General features: G+C 37.3%; 1 protein-coding gene and 2 long non-coding RNA genes across 8 annotated transcripts in view; 1 reads left to right on the plus strand and 2 right to left on the minus strand.

The window, feature by feature from the left end:
- LOC117154658 (uncharacterized) overlaps nucleotides 1-8,530 on the minus strand; it is a 78,456-nt gene extending 69,926 nt beyond the window's left edge. For 3 of the 6 annotated variants that reach the window (XR_013060422.1, XR_013060420.1, XR_013060418.1), the window contains exons 1-2: nucleotides 6,489-6,655; nucleotides 5,117-5,246 (exon numbers count right to left, since the gene is read on the minus strand). This is a non-coding gene — a long non-coding RNA (uncharacterized LOC117154658). Of the gene's footprint in view, nucleotides 1-5,116; nucleotides 5,247-6,488; nucleotides 6,656-8,415 lie in introns of those variants that run through there. The other 3 variants (XR_013060419.1, XR_013060421.1, XR_013060423.1) reach the window with 3 other exon arrangements.
- alpha-Man-IIb (alpha-Mannosidase class II b) overlaps nucleotides 7,272-20,532 on the plus strand; it is a 154,525-nt gene continuing 141,264 nt past the window's right edge. The window contains exons 1-2 of the mRNA XM_033329341.2: nucleotides 7,272-7,331; nucleotides 8,422-9,150. The gene's annotated coding sequence lies outside the window, so the exon portion shown is untranslated. The remainder of the gene's footprint in view (nucleotides 7,332-8,421; nucleotides 9,151-20,532) is intronic.
- On the minus strand, nucleotides 11,241-12,173 carry LOC143303764 (uncharacterized). The gene is made up of 2 exons (XR_013060397.1): nucleotides 11,872-12,173; nucleotides 11,241-11,768 (listed from the first exon to the last, which is right to left on the minus strand). It is a non-coding gene; the product is annotated as an uncharacterized LOC143303764 (long non-coding RNA).

Here is a 20,532-nt window from a genome sequence, read left to right on the forward strand (position 1 = left end):
TACGACCATGAGGCTCCGTTCGGAAACGAAGCACACAAATCACGTTATATATGAAACAAGTTCGATAGAATGAATTCATCGGCGGCGATGACTGTTCGATAAAACCTGTACCGTTTGAAACAAACAGGAAAAATCAGGAATTATTTTTGAAATACGATAACCAACGATTGATCGTTAACTAATTTATTCATAAGACCAAAATTATATCTGCAAAGGTATTTACTGGAAGTAATAATTAGAAGCCATAATTTGTAGCCACCGAGCCATAATTAACTAATCAATCGTAATCTCAAGTCATCCAACCGCGTAATAACCATAGACCGTAATAACAAAATATAAAAACTGACTGGCTAATTAGCCTGTTCATAAAACAACCGGAAACATTAATCGTTCTTAATCTCAAGCTCCATAGGTAAAAATAAAAGAATCTTCAAGTCTCAACTTAATACTAGTAATAAATTTAATAACAAATGTTAAACTATCCAGTAATAAAATTAATGATAATAAATTTAATAACTGACAAGTCCCGTTGGAGAAAGTCAATCTTATTTCGAATTATTTTATCCGCAAAGCCAAAGTCAGTCTCGACGACTAATCAATCCTAACACAAATTTCCATAACTCAGGGCCGCTATTCACTCGAGAGAATTTTGAAATCTTCATTTATAAACAGTCATCGTTCGTTATTCAATTAGCATAAAATTACGGTTCGAGTGAATAGCCAGACGGAGCGAAGGGATCTCTACGGGGTTGGTTTCCCATGGGCGACGTAGCTTGTTACAGCGGAGTCAGAAAATTAGACGAGGACCCGGCAAAGAAACAAATGTGTTTCCGCGTAAGAAAATGGGAAAACTACATCAGGCTGTTGGCGAACAGAGCGAAGTAACGTTTTCCTATGATTTACATAGCAAGCGTCGACTCAATAATTCAACTTTCAATCTGTTCCTTAATGCTCGCCTCCCTTTTCTTCGCCGTTTCTTATTTCTCACGATTCCTTCGCAGACACGTACACCTGCATGCGATATAATGACCGTCTAAGACGAAAATAATTACAGCGAGCAGTGAAGCAAATATTTGTCGGCTCAAATTTCTCGACGCGACGCGCGATAAAAAAACTATGGCTCGCGGTCTCCATCTATAGTTCCAAGAATTTCATGCCGGACACACGCCAATATCGCGATTGACGTATTTAAGGCTATTTGTCGACGAGTCCTTTGCACGTTCTACAGTTTTTTTCGTGCAGTTCGAATCCTGATCTTTGAAAGCTGCTATGAGTGAAGTTTTATTTTTTGCAACGGCAAGCTTTTACCTCTCATCTGTATTAAGCTTATTTCTTCGACTTTATCGATTCTACTGTACGCGACTGAAACGTTACACATCGTTCCTTAACATCGAAATGATTTCCTTCGATGACAGCTTCCGAGGGCTAAAATACGACAAGAAGGTGCTTCGATATGTTTGAACTTTTGTTAATCACTTGCCTTGCAATTGTTTTCCCGGCTATATCATTGTCAGGTTTCTGATATTTTAATTATTATTCTATATACACAATATGCATTAATTATTATTTTTGTACACATTACGTTCAATCATCGTAACATTACATTGCTATATTAACATATTCTTTTGTGTTTGCAAACTGTAGGATTGATGTATTACGTGGAAATTGCATTAATAATTCATAGTGCAGCAATCCGGAATTAAAACCCAAACTAAACTTCCACGCAAATATTAGTCCTATTGGTTGTATCAATTGTACAGTATATTTTGCCATCTCTGGAATATATTTTATGAACCACTCTGTATATATTAGTCGGCCAGCTACATAATACAGAAACTATACATTAAACACGATATATATCTTACATTTTTCTCTTCAATTTTCCTTTACATTTAAACGATAATTATTAACATGAAATAATTAAACTGTTCATCGCATATATCGCATACATTTGCACGGATAGTTTTACATTGATGTAAATTATGTGATTTTTATACAGTGGAACGATCGGTTTAAATTTAAACGGTTGGACATTGATTTATAGGAATGTATAGGGTGATTCGGAGGAGAGTTATGGTGGCCATAAAGACAGATAAAAGCGAACCCCGTTTTGTTTGCGAGGCAACGTTTGCGCCTCCATTAATATCCTCGTTTACTTAACGTTATCAGTCTTGATTGTGTCATCTTAACGTATGTGCGATCCCGTAATTCCGTTACCTACCTGTGTCAATATGCCACTTCCCCGTGGAACCGATAGACAACCATGTCGTATACAAACATTCGGCATCTTATCTCCCTTAATTCATGTCACATTTTCATTTCGAAATTTATACAGATAACGCGTTACAGTTTGTTCGGAACGTCCAATTTTTTTTTTTTTCTTTACAGCAATACGTTGAACTGGGCTATTTAAAAATATCATTTTAAAGAGTGTCGCGAACGATTCTAGCTACTGTTAATTTCACATTAAGACTAAACCCGAACCTAACGTGAAACTTACGTTGAACATTCGCATTTTTATTTGGAAATACGCCTATTATTTAGGAACACTAACATTATATATCCGTTGCTTTTAACAATCACCTAATATAATTCAGTTTTGTAAAATTGTGCAATCTTCTTTACTGTACCCTTTAAACTTCTTTTCGTCCACTATTGTGTGTGATTATTAAGCCAACCTGTATAAGGCGTTACCCCGAAGTTAATATTAATAAGAATAAAATCAACAGTAAATTTTCGCGAAAATAATAATCCAACCGATGGTAAATGATAGAAAGATTCGAATCTTCAGTTTTCAACATTGCAATTGCATTTTTCAGATTCGAATCGCTGGAAATAATTCTTTTAAGTTCCAGGAGAAATCGTGATCTAATCGGGAATTCAGGTTACTAACATTTACTATCACCAAAAATGATTCTCTGGTTTCTGAGGAAAAATTCGTGTCGCCAGAAAAAATTGTCTGTTTTATTTTCCTTTTTTTCTGAAACATCCAAATTACGAACAAAAGCGAAACAGCCGACTAATCCTAATCCGATCGAAAGTTCAAAAGTATGAATTGCTAAAAATTGAAATGCCTGTAAATAATATTCTACTCTTCAAGGGCCGAGAGAGAGAGAGGGGAGGAGGGAGGGAGAGAGGGGGGGAGAGAGAGGGAGAGAGAGAGAGAGAGAGATCGATAACTAATCTGGATCTAACTAAAAGTTAAAAAATTCCAAAAAACTGGAATAATAGAGAATGACTCTCTTCGGTTTTGGAGGGTCGAACGTGAGCTAAATCGATGACGAGTCTTCCTCTAATTGGCCGTGCGTTCGTACAAAAGGTGAACGGGAGACGAGGACAAAGGGAAATGCGAATGGGACGCGTTCGAACGTCCGTAATCGGAAAGGCTTACAAGCGCGTGTAATTGCCCATTGTGGAGGCAATCTAGCATTTTCCAGGAAAAATATTCGAGTACGGGCCTACTTAGAAAGCGTAACGAACCCGTTCGATATCGATATGCCGCACGCGGAGCCAATTGTACGGAAAATCACGCGACTGCTCTAATTCTTCGACGCCGTGTCGATGTGCTTTTCATACACGGGTGAAAATTTCCTTTCTTTTTTTCCTTCTTTTCATTTTTCCAACACCCGTAGTCTTGTCTCTGTACGTTTACGCGACGGACATGTGCGTTAATTATCAAATCGAAATCCTTCGAATAACGGTACATATATGGATTTACAAATAATTCAACGTTAATAAGTAAAATAGTTAAAGCAATATAATTAGAAAATAGGAATCTTACCGTTGATACGAAAAAGACGATAAAAAAATACGATAAAATGTTGTAATTTTAATATCAATACGGCAACTTTACAGTTAGCAATAAAAACACCGATATTTAATAAAAAATATGATAAAAAAGTAGAATATTGTAATTTTAGTAGCAATAAAAGAACGTTACCGTCGGCACTTAATACAAAAAATTAGCACAAAATACAATGTACGATAAAGAACATATTAAAAATAGAATATTGTCATTTTAATACGAATAAAAAGACCTTATAGTAAAAAACAGCAGTAGTTGTACCAGCGTTGGCAGTAAAAATATAATATTTTAATTAAATATTTATTTTCACGGTTAAAATTGTCCGGCCGAACCTTTTTAGTACATGGCTTAAATATCATTAAAATATTCCATTTAATACGAATACTACATGAACACTTGGCATTTAAATTTAGTCAAATTCTACATTTACACGTATGAGCATGGGGTTTATTTGAATCTTGGTTTTGAATTACAGCCGTCGTTGTGTTCACGGATTTCTTTAATAAAATTGAGACAATACAGTGAGACTCTACTCGATTATTTACAGTTGATTCAAATTAGAAATTATTCGTGCAATATGATTGGGAGTGATTTGATCAGATGTCTGCGGATCTATATTGGTATGAAAAATGATCATTGGAAACACTTGGTGTATAGATAACCGCAAACAAGGTGAACGAACTGCAACGAGGCTGTAACTCTTGATCAAGGTTGGCCATGTGATCTGTTTGCATTAATCGTTCTATATATAGCACGAGATAGAAGTTATTATTACCAATTATCCTCCGTCGGATGATTTTTTCTCAAGGTTAGTTTCTTTCTAAGGTCATTACTTTCTTTCTCTTATAAATGTTAAAAACACATTTAAAAGAATAATTATTATATCAATCTTGCATTCTTTTTAATTGAAACGACTAATAATTACAATTTCGCTAACGTGCAAATTTCAACTAAGATTTTATTACGTATAAATCCAAGTCTATTACCTTTTAGCATACGAATGAAATTTTAACAAAATGGCTGCCAGTTATATCAATTATAGCTATCGTGTACTGAGAAACTAAGCATATACAAGACATAATATACATTTATCAATGTTTCTATACTTTTGAAATTGTTACAATATCATCTTAAATGTATTATATTGCTGTAATAAAATGCTATGATAAAATCTGTAACATCTCGAAATACGTTGATGCAAACGCTTAAAAAAAAATCATCCACCAATACGATTTCCGATATAAAACAAGTATCTATCGTGCGTGTGAATTAATAATGTACATATAATATATGAATTAATAAAAAACTCACGGATCTCGTAACTCTTTTTATCGGCATTCCAATGAACGTCAGCAGCTTCGTAATTCAAACGAAAATGATTTGTTGCACCTTCGACGCTCACCAGTTGAACGAGTAACGTGCTTTGGCGAGTAAACAAATCCTGGTACAATGGACAAGGTGATCATTATTGACTGCACACACAATACACGTTATTACAACTTATGACACGCCGCCGACATCGCACATTTCAATCTAACGTATCACGTATTTATCGAAAATCAAACTCAAATTACGCTTGATTTCAACGGATTCGTCAAAGAACGCGTAACGTGCGAAACTATTCGTTCGATAATCGAAAGATGCGACGCGAGCGGCGAGGTATCGAATCTCACAGGTATGTAGACTACTGTACGTGTTAACTTCGCTAACTTCACCATTGGTCCATCTTGTACAATTAATTAATGACATTATTTAAATAATAAACTACCGATTTTTATGCATTTATAAGGAATTTAAAATTGTAAAATTACAAAAATGCACAAAACGCACATAATATGCAAAAATGTACAAAATTTTCAATGTATACTGTATATTATAATATTCGGTGAATGAAATAAATTTCTACTTGCTGTTAAATTCCATTTGTTTCATCAGTTATATAAAAATATGAATTCGCACAAAAATTTGCATATATGGGGAATTTTACAAATTACAAATCACAGGCCAGTATTAATCACAAGCCAGTATTGTCAGTATCAATAACTTCTCTTGCATAACAAACTTGGTAATAAAATAAATAAAATTGTATTTGTTAGTTTTATAACTTACACATCAACTGATTATTCTACTTCATGTGAGAATGTGCAGTTGTAAAAAAGAAGTTTATATTCCATAACTTGTAACTTATTGATTGACTAGTACTGTTAATTGGTAGAGTATTGTACAAGAGGATCTTATGCAAAAAAAAAAAACAGGTAAAATATTCATAGCTCACTCTCGCTTAAAGGAGTAGAAAGACATACATTGCCTCTAAAATATATTTTCAGACATTCTTAACTTCCAATGAAGCATTTTTTTATTAGCTTCTACATTTCATTTTCATGGTATCAAATTATTGTAATCGCATCAAAGTAGTATTAAATGATACAAAATTTAATTAGTATATTATTTGTAATATATTGTTATAGTAAATTAATTTCAATACATAGAAATATACTATATAACAAAAGAGATTATCTTATTTTCGTTATTACTGAATAGTAGTGTTAATCTAGATCCAGATCGAATCTAACCTGGACCAACTCAATCTCAACTCCGGTCTTGTAAACTCTAGTACGTATAAAGTGTTGGGAATACATGGAATATTTGGTAAGGGAGGAACTATAGGTGGAGTGAACCGTACCTTTTAGGAATTCTTCGCATAGGATCTCGCTGTAGTCCTTTCAGAATCCTACCTACCGCAGTTACGAGCCGCGTTACTTGCCCCTTCGAACATGGAAAAAGTTTGTACTGCGGTTATGCTTTGTCCACTGCGCAAACTCGACCGGTCGTTTGACTCAGTGGTCGATCTCCCCGGATCCCGCCCGACCCCTCGCCCGCAAGCGCGCGCCGGTAGGCTAACCTGACCGTGAACAGGCGTGACGCTATTAAACGTCCGAGAAAGAAATATTTATCGGAATTTCACGCAATCAACCCACTGTAAACTCCATATATGACTCTAACGTGCTATCGAATAACACTGGTCCTCTGATTTCATTGGTTGTAAATAAATACTTTTTTTCTAGAACGGATCGTTCGGAGTTAAAAACAGTTTTAATGTTCCGTTTATTTTTAGAAGAATAACAAAATATAAGAAACGGTAATACGTATTGGTGTAATTTTCGTTAGATTTTCAGAACTAATTTCTGATTGGCTTTTAGATAATTCGTAAAGGGCAAATAGCCAATAGGATTCAATCACGTATCTTATTATTAGTTTTGGCGGTAACCGACGTATGCACTTCCGGTTAGCAGTTTCGAAGTTTCGAATAGTTCTGTACGTGGTACGTTGCATGCAAAAAAGAATGGAAGAGTTTGGTATCTGGAACATGTTCCGTTTTCTTCGAGTGTACTCTTATTATTAAAAAGAAAGTAACGCATGAAAGTATAGTTAACTACAGGTTCGAAGTACGACGAAGTTTTACAGTATTCTGAATGTGTAACCTGTACACCATGAGCATTGGAAAGATGTAAGGAGAGAAACGAAGGTATGTTAAGCTTTGACAATTATATATCGTTCTAATAAACGATTGTTATATGTTATATGTAAATAACTGTAGTACGAGACTGACAAAAACAGCGAGACATTTGAAATGTAAATTGTTATTACATAAATGTTTACGTAATAAATGTCACTCGTCGATAAAATTTCATCCATGCATTTTCAAATCGTACAAAAATTATTCTCGTTAGTGAATTGTTGGTTGGAAGGTTTCAATTTATTCTTTTTATTGGTTTAGTGATATTCTTAAAGAGACATATTTTACTTCTTTTAAAACGTATTACGTATTTTATATTATACGTAATACGTATTATATTACGTATTTTAACTAATGCTTAAGTAGCCTTGAAATAGTAAGAATATTATTTCTTCACAAAATTGAAATTAATAAAGTTATGCAACAACAAAAGAGAAATGTATCGACTCGAACGATTCTTAGTTTGGTTAAAAATGTTCTATTTTAAAAGATATAATTATCGGTGCTTTTATATTTCTAAGATATAACCAGTCTTGGTCAATTTCGTATTATTACGTTTTAAACGAATTTTTACGACATTATAACCTGTAAATCTGTAATTAGAAAAATACAAGAAAATAGGTACTGAAAGTATATCGAACTTGAACAATTATTCCAATAAAACAATTAAACTGACTAAATTTCACATTTAAAAATTTTAAAATTACAGTATCCTATCTACAATCAATACAATAAATATATAACAAACAATTATACAGTAAAGTTAAGTAAACCAAACAAAAATAATTCGAAAGACTTTACAACGACAATTACCAACGAAAATAGTAGATTATGAATTTATAGGAAATTTGAAAATGCAAAAATGCACAGAACGTTCATAATTTACATAAATAAATATGTACGAAGTATAGTACCCTGTGTAGTAAAATCTAATAATCTAATAATCTAAAATAAAATCTCTATACCGTGTATAATCTATTTAATAGATAAAGCAATTTTCTATCTAGGTTCCATTTCCTTAGTCATATTTATAAAAATACGAATTTTCATAAACATCTCTAGTCTAATGATAAAAAATCAATTTCTTTCTTACTTCCAGGAACCCCACGCCCTTCGCTACGTACGTTCCTGTCTGATGGCATTCTTCTCACTTTCTCCTACCCTGAATCGAATGGCGCCGTGCGTTCGTCCTTCTTCCTCGTTCCCGCGCAGTCTCCACACTGAAAGCCTCGTCGTTTCTCCCTCTCTGTGGTCCTACCTGGCTTCCCTCTCCCGGTCGGTGGTCGATGGAGGGGCGCGGGTGAACGCGGTCGGACGACAGTCCTTCCGCGGATTGCGGATATTGTGTCGGGAAGCCTCGTGGTACGGTGTCCTTGTTATACCCGTGTTCCTGCGACGCGCAGAGTGGAAGGCGAGTGGCATCCAGTTTTTCCAACTCGCGATAAACCAACTCGTGTATTTTCATCGGGACCTCGAACCTTCTGGAGGACTGGAGAATCGTTTCACGGTCGCCGTCTCCTTGGTGCTACTCGTAGTTCGTTCTCGCGTTCTCTTCCTCTCCGTACTTCCGACGTACGTACTTCGTGACACCGGTTGTAAGGTTATGTTCACTCCTGTCACATCCGCGTGCCGCTTCGTGCGACCGTACTTTTCTTTAGTGAGTCTGTCGCGAGATACAGTGTCACATCATCGTTTTACGTAGTGTTTGTCGTCGTATATCGTTCGCGAGTGCACGTCAGAGAAGTTTGTGACTTTGAGGGACACGTTTGGTCTCGAAGGAGGCGATTCACGAATGACGCTACCACGCCTGGAGTCTTTCTGCATTTCGGTAAGTGAATATTTAAAGCTTAATTTTGTTGAGGACGCTCCTCGTGGCGTGCAATGCTCGCGTGCCTAGACGCTGCGTATTTCGACACTCTTTCTCTTTCTCTCTCATCGGTGTTTCCCTCCTCCAGACGCGGGGAGATCGTTTCGAAAGATTTTTTTGCGTGCATGGTATTAACACGTTGACTGCCACGCGAATTTACATATTTCGTTGTAAAAGTCGCAATAGATTGAAATATAGTACACCATAACGTTTAATTTTTGTAGAATATTTTGTTCTATTTGTACGCCTTTTTCTGGCAACGCTATCGAAGTAATTCGCATTTGTAAAAATCTGTTCTCTTATCTTAATTGCCCTATAAAATGTAACAACATGGGTCACCGGCGACGACCGTGACGATCAACGTGTTAGTGTATCGATGTTTCTATGTTTTTATTCTATCGCGAGATATTTGGGTTCTAATCCGATTCGAACAGTACCAAGTTACATTGTGTTGACTCGTGTAAAATATCAACTTTAATCACGTAAATTGTGTTTTCCTTGACACGACGTTTGGTTAAACTAATTTCTAAATGAACGTATGTATATAACGTCTCTGGATAACATTAATTAATTCTACTATTTTCAGATTTATAAACGACATCGCGTTAGAATTTAAAATTGCCCATTCAGCTTATTTATTTATTAGATGAAAATTACATGGAAGACGTTAAATGTTTGAAAAAATTGAAATCAGTTTTAATCTTTGAATTTTTGACATGGTCATTTTTCGTGTTTAATATTTCTATATTTCTATATCCACTGCATGCGTAGTGCATTCGTTGCACGTGCAATACAGCAAATTTCTTTTTTTATCTACAACAAAGCGAATAGTGCTAGCCCATTAGGTCGAAACTCCATAGAAATAACATTTCACATACTCCGATCCAATAAATCCAATTACATAAAATATCTCTCTAATGTATATAATATAAGTTCTATTTATTTTAACCAAACTTTTATTTCCATTATAAAGCTCCATCATTCCGTACAAATCTTTTTCTTTGATCTAAAAACATGAAAATTAGAGACTACCATAAACGAACGATTTGGTGCCTGCATAGTGGTAAAATGCACAAGTATAATAACAGTCATTGACGCAGTTCAGTTACAAAAACTTGATTGAAATTCCATTCGTATTTGTTCGCGCAGCTAAAGCGCGTTTAGCGTATTACATTTCTCAATAATATTCGAGTAGAAGATTGGAAAAGACGTGGCTTCTTGTCATCGCGAGAACAGAGTGTGAACTGCCAGGTGAATTAGAGCGGACGATAAGCAGAGACAGAGGATTGCCGTGGAGACGATGGCGAGGAAAAGCGGAAGTTCATCTCCGGTCTAACAGAGGGATGTGTAACGAAGTCAATCATCTTTGCTTGCTCGCTTGGCCCGGTCTCCTCGAGGCTTTGCTATTAATTAACTTTTCTGACAAGTTATTAGCGCGACGAGATCAAAGACGCCACGGTATTACTTCGTTCCATAGCGTCGTCGTCTTTCCTTCTTTTTTTCTATTCGTCTCTCACTTTCGCCCCGCCTAAATCGTCGAACCGTGGCGTGTAATTAAGACGGCCATCGCGTGCCTAGGTGTACGCGTTAATTATCTTGTTTATAAAGCTTCGTTGGGAAACTGCGATAGCGAAGAATCGGAGCCAGCGTTAGAACAACCCACGCCCACTACCATGCGTGCCGAGAATTTTACGATACACCTGTAATCATGCGATAGCTACTCGTATTTAACGAGTGGAACGATACCAGTGCGTTTTCAATTTAAACTAACGGCGTAGATTAACGGCCAACTGCGAGGTTTACCGAATCAACGCCCGCGGGATCTTCCTTTTAGTAATTAGCGCAATAATGAAATAAGAAGGCTTATAGCGCGCTCCAGTTTGAAACTTAAATACGAGGATTCGTTCTCAGCAATCGTTCTCGCAGTCTCATTAGTCTCAGAAGGGTTAATAGAATATACATCAAGTTATCATTGCCCTATAATTTCAAACTATGATACAAATTAGGAAAACGATGCAGGCATTTAAATGGAAAATATACCAACTCCAGCGTTCCGACTAATTGACTAATTTTATTAAATTATCTACTCTTGATTCTTCTTGGCTGTACACAAATTTACAATTCTATGAGAACCTTGCGATACCGTTCTGGCGTGAACGAACGAAACGTCGACTCCTTGGAATTTCTCCACTTGGTGTTTTACTCTTTCTCTGGAGGAAATTCAACGATTTTGTCATTTTTTTTTTGCGCGCTAAGATTCAGCAAGGGATGAAAGAGTCTGTCTAATCTCTGGTTAAGCAGCTTACGAGGAAGAAGGACTACGCGCGCATATGGTCGTCGTGGAGCCTGTTCCCGGTCGTCTTTGTGCGCCAGGGAATCGTTGCAGTCGCTTCTTTTGTCGAAAGTTCCCCGCTGGCTGTGACCACCTGCGCCCATCTCGATACCTGTTTCGGTGCATACGTCCTGCACGCGGTGTCTCGCCCGCGTTTTCGTCTTCCCGCGTCCTTTTGCACCTGTCTGAACCATAGCAGTTCTCGCGCCTGATTGATTCCTCCGCAGCTGAAACGCCTACCCCTTGGCTGCAAAGTATAGCATTCGCTGCTCTTAACTCAGGTTTTGTATTTGAGGAATATTTTAAGCCCCGACGAGTCGCCATCCTCCTTCGTGAACATGTATTTTTACCTTTTATTTCCGCTACTTCTTCGTTATTTATTTACGAATTTATATTTGTAAGTGAATGGGTTCTTGGTAAATCGGGAAGAGCAAGGAGAAATTCCCCTCTGTCCCTCATCTCTCTTCGTATTTGGTTAGAATGGAGGTAGATTAATTGTTTTTGTTTCTGAAAAATTATTACAAAAATTATATATGTATAATTATATTTCAAAAATTTGTTGGTAGAATATGGAAATAAGTAGCTGTCGAATGTCTGTGTAACATTAGAAATCCAGCAAGTAGATCACAAATTTTGGGTTTAATTAACGTTTGTTTATATATGTTACGTAATGTTTATATATATAATTATATTATAGAAATTTGTTGGTAGAATATGAAAATAAATAGCTGTCGAATGTCTCTGTAACATTAGAAATCCAACAAGTGGATCACGAGTTTTGGGTTTAGTTAACGTTTGTAAAAATTTGTGGTAAGGAGGAAGGTGGGAGAGATTCCTTTTAAATACTCGGATGAGTAGGTTTTGGATCATCTGTTCTTGTTATACGGCCAATTCACGTTTCCCCGGAGTCAGAGATAGTTTTGTATATCATGAATATTCAGCTTACATAACATTGTAATGGTAACATGGTAATCGGAAATTTTCTCCTCGTACATTCCATTCGTATTATCGCCACTATCAGTTCTGGCGATTAAACTGTATCATTAAATTATTACATATTATTTCATTTTAAACGAAACTGTCGCAACCTGTCGATGACGTGACTAGTTCATTGAACCAAACGTTCCAAGCTTTTCCCAACGAAAATAGAAATTCGAAGGCGAATGAAATTTTAATACGCGTTAACCACCGTCGTCCGTTTCTCGTACGTTAATTACTTACGGTTAATTACCTAAAGGTTGAAATATTTTTAGCTCTAACAACGTCGATTAAACCGGACTTATTTTTCATCCAACGAATAAATTCATTAATAAATGAATATACAGAGTGTGGCAATTTACGAAAAAATAAGAACAAAATATGTAACAAAATTTTATCATTTAATTACTCACATCCAGTCGTTAATTAGCCACGTTTATCAAGCATAATTGATAATTCCTCAAACTCGATTTTGCAAACTAACCCGAGAATGAAAATTTCTATTCATTTCCTTCTTATTCTCCTACAAGGAATCGTGTCCTGTGTTCTTTTGCATACTATTCGACCGTATTCTGTACGTTTGATCTGATAAATTATCGGATTGAAATTACCACGTTTATCGTCACAAGTAGAGTTGTTCATTAACGAAAATAAATGTACGATGACACAGAGGAAAGTAAGGAAACGAAGAGTCGAACTGAAAATGCCATTCTCTTCGAATTATAAAGTAGAAATCGCGATAACTGTTGTATATGACTTGTTAATAAGGTTGTATATCATCTTGAAACACTCGAGAGACCGCTTCCTGCGGGACGTGGGATTCGTCGAGGCACAGCAGCTGCTACAGTCGGTCGGTTTGCTCGTGGAACTTTCCGTTGGGCGAACGTGCACAAGCAGAGCGCAGGGTAAAATAAAATGTAATATCGTCCCGCCAATGTTAACACGCGGCGTTTGTTTTGAAACGCGCGTGCACGTGGTCCGGCTGCTTACGCTCTCGCGCTTAGAAACTGGATTCTCGCGCGTGCAATGGAGAAAGAGGAGCGACGTGGCTGCGTCGGCGAGAACGAGACGAGCTGCTCATTGATGAGAGCGAGAGCTGGCGTTGGCGAAACGAAGAAAGAATCTCGCTGCGTGGGAATATAGTATTGATCAGAAGTTTGAGGCCACGTTCAACGAACAGGCCACAGATATTTTTGTAACGGTTCAGCGATCCCAGCTATCGTTCGAGAGGAGACAGAAAGATTATTGTATTTTTCGGTCGAATGAATTAGGATTTTAAAAAGATAGGTAAGGCTGCTTTTGGTATTCTTTCTTTTTATCTTTCAAACCACCGAGTCATCGTTCTTGCTACGTTCTTTAACACTGGAACTACCGATAGTTAACACGAAGCTATTTCTATTCGACACGTTTCATATTTCGCGATTTGGACGAGAAAGCATAGAACATGGCCTGGTCCAAAACGCAGCCTTTCTACGTAGGCTGTTTCTCTTGGAAAATTTGTTAATCGATCGTGTACTCGTTGCGAATTCGTTTTATCAGTCGCTGGAAACACCAGCTGAAAAACGATCGTACTAAAATCTCTATCTCGTTGAAACAATTATCACCAACTCCTTCACAGTCTGATAAAATGTCGAGGAATTCGGAATGAACGATCTGGTAGAAAAAATATGTGCTTTTATCTCTTTGTAAGAAATTAGTATTAGCAATTGCATTATGCTCGATAACATTCGAAACGTGACATTTATATCGTAATAGGATGTTCAATGAATTGGTCGAATCTTTCTCGAGCTACGATGCTAAAGTATTACAAGGCGCTCTGTGTTATCATAAAATCATAAAACGTATGTCCGTGTTATTTTTAACGACATACGCACGCACGTGGTTCATCGGAAGATTCTTTTTCTTAGAAGCTTCTTAATAAGATGTTCACGGTAGAGCAAAATTCTTCAAAGAGGCAATCGATTGGTGAAAGAAACGTTGGACGACCGAACCCTCTTATTTTTTTCTTGTCGCAGACAGTCATTAGGCAATTTACAGGAGCGTCTGGGTCTAGCCAGAGCGTGAATAGATAATCACACGCACACAGTGCCGCTTCATTAAATTGGATTCATGCACGAGCACGTATCCTCTGGCGTTAATTCATCTTATTTCGCTTTAGCCGGTTTTTCCATCCTCTTTTAACGACGACAGACGGTCATCGAGTGTCGTTGCCAAGTCACATATCGCCAACCCAGCTGGAATAACATCCGCGAGATCCTCGTTTCTTGCCATTTTACACGTGGACAAGTTACGTTTAAAGAGCAATCCCTAAGCATAGAGTCGAGGGCATCGCCTAATTAACAATGACGCCAGGTCAACATCGGTATGTTCACGCTATTACGTATGTAGGTAGGAAATGTAAATATAAAGCTAACTATTCGCGGTGCAATTTGGTTATTGATAGACTGTGAATATTTATGCAAATTTGTATATTTGTGCGAGCAGCAGTCAAAGAGTAGAAGCTACGCAGAGATTAGTTTTGTTTACTCAATATCGCAACTAGTAGTGTATTTTAGATATTTTTGAACATTTTTTCTGTTTGCCTGTAGGAGGCTGAAGACATAATGCAAATAATTGTATGGACAATTCAATGTGGATATTGGCATATTTATGCAAATTGTTATTTGTGCAAATACACCTAAAGCAGTAGGAACTAGGCAGAGATCGGTGGCTTCTACCATACCTTGCATATTCTGACAAATTTATTTAGGTATCTACTCTAGCTTTAAGGTACATTGCAAACAGTATCCATACGTGGACAATTCAATGTTGGTGGATATGTATGCAAATTGTTATTTGTGTAAACACACCTAAAGCAATAGGAACCAGGCAGAGATTGGTAGCTTCTACCTTATCTTGGATATTCTGACAAATTTCTTCAGGTATTTACATTAGCTTTAAGCTTTAGCATTAGCTTTACATTGCAAACAGTATCCATACATGGACAATTCAATTTTATTTATATTTATGAAAATTCATATATTTGCAAAGACACCTGAAGCAGTAGGAACTAGGCAGAGACTGGTAGCTTCTAACATATCTTGGATATTCTGACAAATTTCTTCAGGTATTTACATTAGCTTTAAGCTTTAGCATTAGCTTTACATTGCAAACAGTATCCATACATGGACAATTCAATTTTATTTATATTTATGAAAATTCATATATTTGCAAAGACACCTGAAGCAGTAGGAACTAGGCTGAGACTGGTAGCTTCTAACATATCTTGGATATTCTGACAAATTTCTTCAGGTATTTACATTAGCTTTAAGCTTTAGCATTAGCTTTACATTGCAAACAGTATCCATACATGGACAATTCAATTTTATTTATATTTATGAAAATTCATATATTTGCAAAGACACCTGAAGCAGTAGGAACTAGGCTGAGACTGGTAGCTTCTAACATATCTTGGATATTCTGACAAATTTCTTCAGGTATTCACATTAGCTTTAAGCTTTAGCATTAGCTTTACATTGCAAACAGTATCCATACATGGACAATTCAATTTTATTTATATTTATGAAAATTCATATATTTGCAAAGACACCTGAAGCAGTAGGAACTAGGCAGAGACTGGTAGCTTCTACCTTATCTTGGATATTCTGACAAATTTCTTCAGGTATTTACATTAGCTTTAAGCTTTAGCATTAGCTTTACATTGCAAACAGTATCCATACATGGACAATTCAATTTTATTTATATTTATGAAAATTCATATATTTGCAAAGACACCTGAAGCAGTAGGAACTAGGCTGAGACTGGTAGCTTCTAACATATCCCGGATATTCTGACAAATTTCTTCAGGTATCTACCCCAGCTCTAAGGTACATTGCAATTCAACGTTGGTGGATATTCGTGCACATTCCTATTTCTCTAAATACACCCAAACAAACAGCAACTAGACAGAAATTAGTAACTGGTACTATATCTTGGATATTCTGTACAAACTTCCTACCTGTACCAGGTTTAAGTTACAATACAAACAGTATCGTTACGTGAACGATTGAACGTTTGTTTCCTGATGTTGCTGTTAACCGCGCCACAGCCTTTTTAGCCCAGAAACAAGGAGGACTCGATTGCATCCGCCTTTCGAAATTCCCGTGCCTGGTCGCGATTTTCCTGGCCCGGCTAACTGTTTTAAACAGGAGACGACGAAGAACGATTAGATGTTGAAGATCGCGCTAACCAAATCGGATCGTGGGCACGATAATTTCGAGATGGAAGTGGCGTCGTGTAATCTCGAAACGTTTAATTTGCTCGGCCCGCCGTTAAAACGATCCGGTTCTCGCGGCTGAAAATAACGAGATCTTTAATTGTCCCGTCTAACGAGAGGCTGCTGGCTGCTACCGCGTAGTTGTGCGTTACGCTTCCTCCTCCAGCCACTCTTCTCCTTCGTTTCGCTTCGTTTCGCCCCTGCAAAATTACAAACAGAATTACGCTTCGCAAAAATTGATAGAAGTTAAAGTGGATTTAAGAGACTGTTGAAAACTGTTTTCGGAGCGGAGTTCGCCTTCTTGCTTACTCGAGATTCGAGTACGTTCGTCGATCAGCTGAAAGTTGGCGATATTAACTCTTCAGGATTCAGATAAATAATTTACCTTTTAATTTTCCCTCCTATTTCCTCGTTAATTGGTTGCTTTTTTTTTTGCTAAATTTGCGATCGAATTTTTGCAAGCTTTTTACGGCTCAGGAAGTATAAATATCTTTCGAGATCGGTAACAGGACAGGTAAGATACAAACTTTAGGATTTTGTTAATTAATTCAAATTAATAAATAACTTTGGCTGGCTTCGTGACCGCTGCCTATTTCTTCCCTAAATCTCTTCTTGCTTCTTCTTTTGCAACTTTTCTCGATATTATCCTATTTCGCATAGTCGTAACCATAGGCAACGCTGAAAAAACGCCCGGACAAATGGAAACAAAAATATATGGACGTTTTACGCTCGGGAAAGATGGAAAAATCCAATTGAAAATTAATCGAAGAAGGAGAACGCCAGGTCCACGCATGATAAAATGAAAATTAAATTTGAAAATTCAAGTTAAAATTAGTTAATTAAACGCTGACCCTACTACGAAAACACTGGTTGCATTTGAATTTTTCTGAAATTTATCACGCGCACAAATTCAGCAAGCTGGTTCGAGGCACGCAGAGTACCTCGCTGGCATAATTAGGCAATCGATCGCAGGTGAAAGCGATTTCGTTCTTCGCTTGTGGGGATGTTCAAGATGATAGATAAACTGATTCCCCTTGGTATTTCCAGTTCTGCCCTGTTTCTCTCCCAGATATTTACATTCCATTTACATTCTCCTCGTCGCCTTTTTATTTTCACCCGGTGAAATTTCAAAGAACGTCCCTTGCTACGCTGAAAGCGTAACGATAGTCGGACAGCAGACTGCAGTTTCAACGGGGAGGTCCAAGGATGGCGATTATCGCCAGAGAGGCAACAGTGCACATTCTCGACGTCGGCGTTTAAAATTCCTCCGGCCAACGATCCGATGCCGAAGGTCGATTAGACCTGGTCGTCCTTGTCCGCTGGACCATTCCGGGCGGCTCGTTCCCACTGCCGAAAGGGAGCCTGGTCTTCCATTTCCGGGTGGGTCGAAAATTAGCCTTCTTCCTGATTCCTTGATCCTTGAACCGGGTCGAATAAACGTCCCTACAGGGAAATGTCTGTGTCTACGATGTAGCTACCTCGTAGCGTTGGTAAAATTCTAGAGTTTGCGCGCCAGCCACATGGACCAGTAAATTGTCAAAAGCTACGAGAAGATAAGCACGCGAAGCTTCGATCTCGCGCTATTATGTTGGGTCGAGTAATAGGCTTCCTCGCTTTTCACTGCTGTGTGCGTTCTGAAGAATATTTATTTATTTATTTATTTAGGGTAAACTTTTTGAGTAAACACAGAGGACAGAAGAAGAAGAAAGGAAGTAGAAACTTCATACGTAGTAGACTTTGTACGATAATTGAAGTGACATCATTCTGTATGAGAAAACGTTCGATTTCTTCCACTAATGTGGTGAAAATTCATCAGGAAAGGAATTCTATTCGTAGCAAAACGTGTGTGTCTTAGTCGTAGAGAGAACCGAGTCTGTCGTTCGTTTAAATCCTCAAGCGCCGTAGGTGGCAAACGTATTCGTTGTTAGCACTAATCTTACCAGGCTCGATGAGATGAAACGACTGGTTTCAAGATTTCGTTTAAAATTGTAGGTAATAAAACTTTATGTAAATTGTCATATTAACGAAAATTGAGAAATTAAAACTCGTACAAAGGCAAAGGATATATTTTCTCAAGACGTGTTTTCTATCTTCGTTGCACAAATATATTTTATAACGTTGCTATAAAATTATAGAAGAATTGTTATAAAATTGCTGATATTTCAGCGTCTATCGGTTAATGATACTCGTATCGTTTTATACAGAGGCTTATTTACCCAGCTGGCGTTGCCTCTTAACGCTAACATAGCTGTTGAGAATTGTGGATCTTAATTGCCGAAATAAAAGTAAAGGAACACTCAGATTACACTTAGAATTCGTATTAAAATAGTTTTAGCTTTATTTATTGAAGGATTTCCAGGATCTTCGTGGATACATATTTGCACGCGTCTCAGCACTCTCCTTGTCTCACCATCTTCCATACCACACAGCCAACGGAGCAGTTGCATTCTTCTGACGCTGTGCACACACATACTTGCGCACACTCATATTCACATACGTGTGTCACTACTACGCGACCAATCTAGTCTAGTACACAAAATTATACATATCTCAATAATAGCAATTATTTATATTTATAATTACTATATTGGAATTACTGGAAAATATGGAAATGGAAATTGCTGTTAGACTGTACGTTACGATAGTGCCATTTGCGTGTAGTCCAGGTTATACGATAAAAAGAGAAACATTTTTTCATTTGCCACATAAATAAACCAGACTCGCTACAATCGAAGATACTGAAAACAATAGTGAACATCCCATGGTATGTCAGAAACGAGGATATACGCAAAGACTTAAAAATACCAACGGTGAAAGAAGAAATCGGCAGGTACGTAAAAAAACACAAGGAAAGACGGCAACACACCCAAACCAGCTGGCTGCTGAAGCGGGCAAAACACTCATAGAAAGAAGACTAAAAAGAAAACACCCCATTGACCTCATTAAAGAAATAAAATAGACAAACTCGAAGATGGTATCCCTTTGGGGTTAGCCATCCACATGTTATTTAGCAATTGAGTTAGAAAAATTTGCCAATGTCCAGCTGGACAAATTCTAAAGTACAAATTAAATAATAAAAAACGAAGAAAAAGAAATAATTACAGGACTAAAAGGAAAACACACCACTGACCTCATTAAGGAAATAAAATAGACAAACTCGAAGATGGTATCCCTTTGGGGTTAGCCATCCACATGTTATTTAGCAATTGAGTTAGAAAAATTTGCCAATGTCCAGCTGGACAAATTCTAAAGTACAAATTAAATAATAAAAAACGAAGAAAAAGAAATAATTACAGGACTAAAAGGAAAACACACCACTGACCTCATTAAGGAAATAAAATAGTCAAACTGGAAGATGGTATGCCACTGGGGTTAGCCATCCACATGTTATTTAGCAATTGAGTTAGAAAAATTTAGCAAATGTCAACCTTGACAAATTATGAAGTACAAATTAAATACTAAAAAATTCATTCCTACGCTCACAACAAGTCGTCCACGTGAAATCTCTCAATCGAGTTTAAGACCTGGCAGCCACCCGAATCTTAGCTTTTAGAGTCGAGGGATTGGTATCTGGCGACTATACCAGGCAACCCCGAGGCTCGATTTTTAGAACCGAGGATTTACGATCTCGTGACTGAAGCTTGGTTGTTGCGGCTTCGACTCTGGAGGAGTCGTTGCCGGCGGATATCATCGAGATATCGCCTAGCAACGAAAGCTGATAGCTGGTAGCGAATCGATAGTCGGGCCTGTAACGCAATATATTCGATGGCACTCCTCG

This window comes from Bombus vancouverensis, chromosome 16, assembly GCF_051014615.1.
Source record: "Bombus vancouverensis nearcticus chromosome 16, iyBomVanc1_principal, whole genome shotgun sequence".
Taxonomy (NCBI): domain Eukaryota; kingdom Metazoa; phylum Arthropoda; class Insecta; order Hymenoptera; family Apidae; genus Bombus; species Bombus vancouverensis.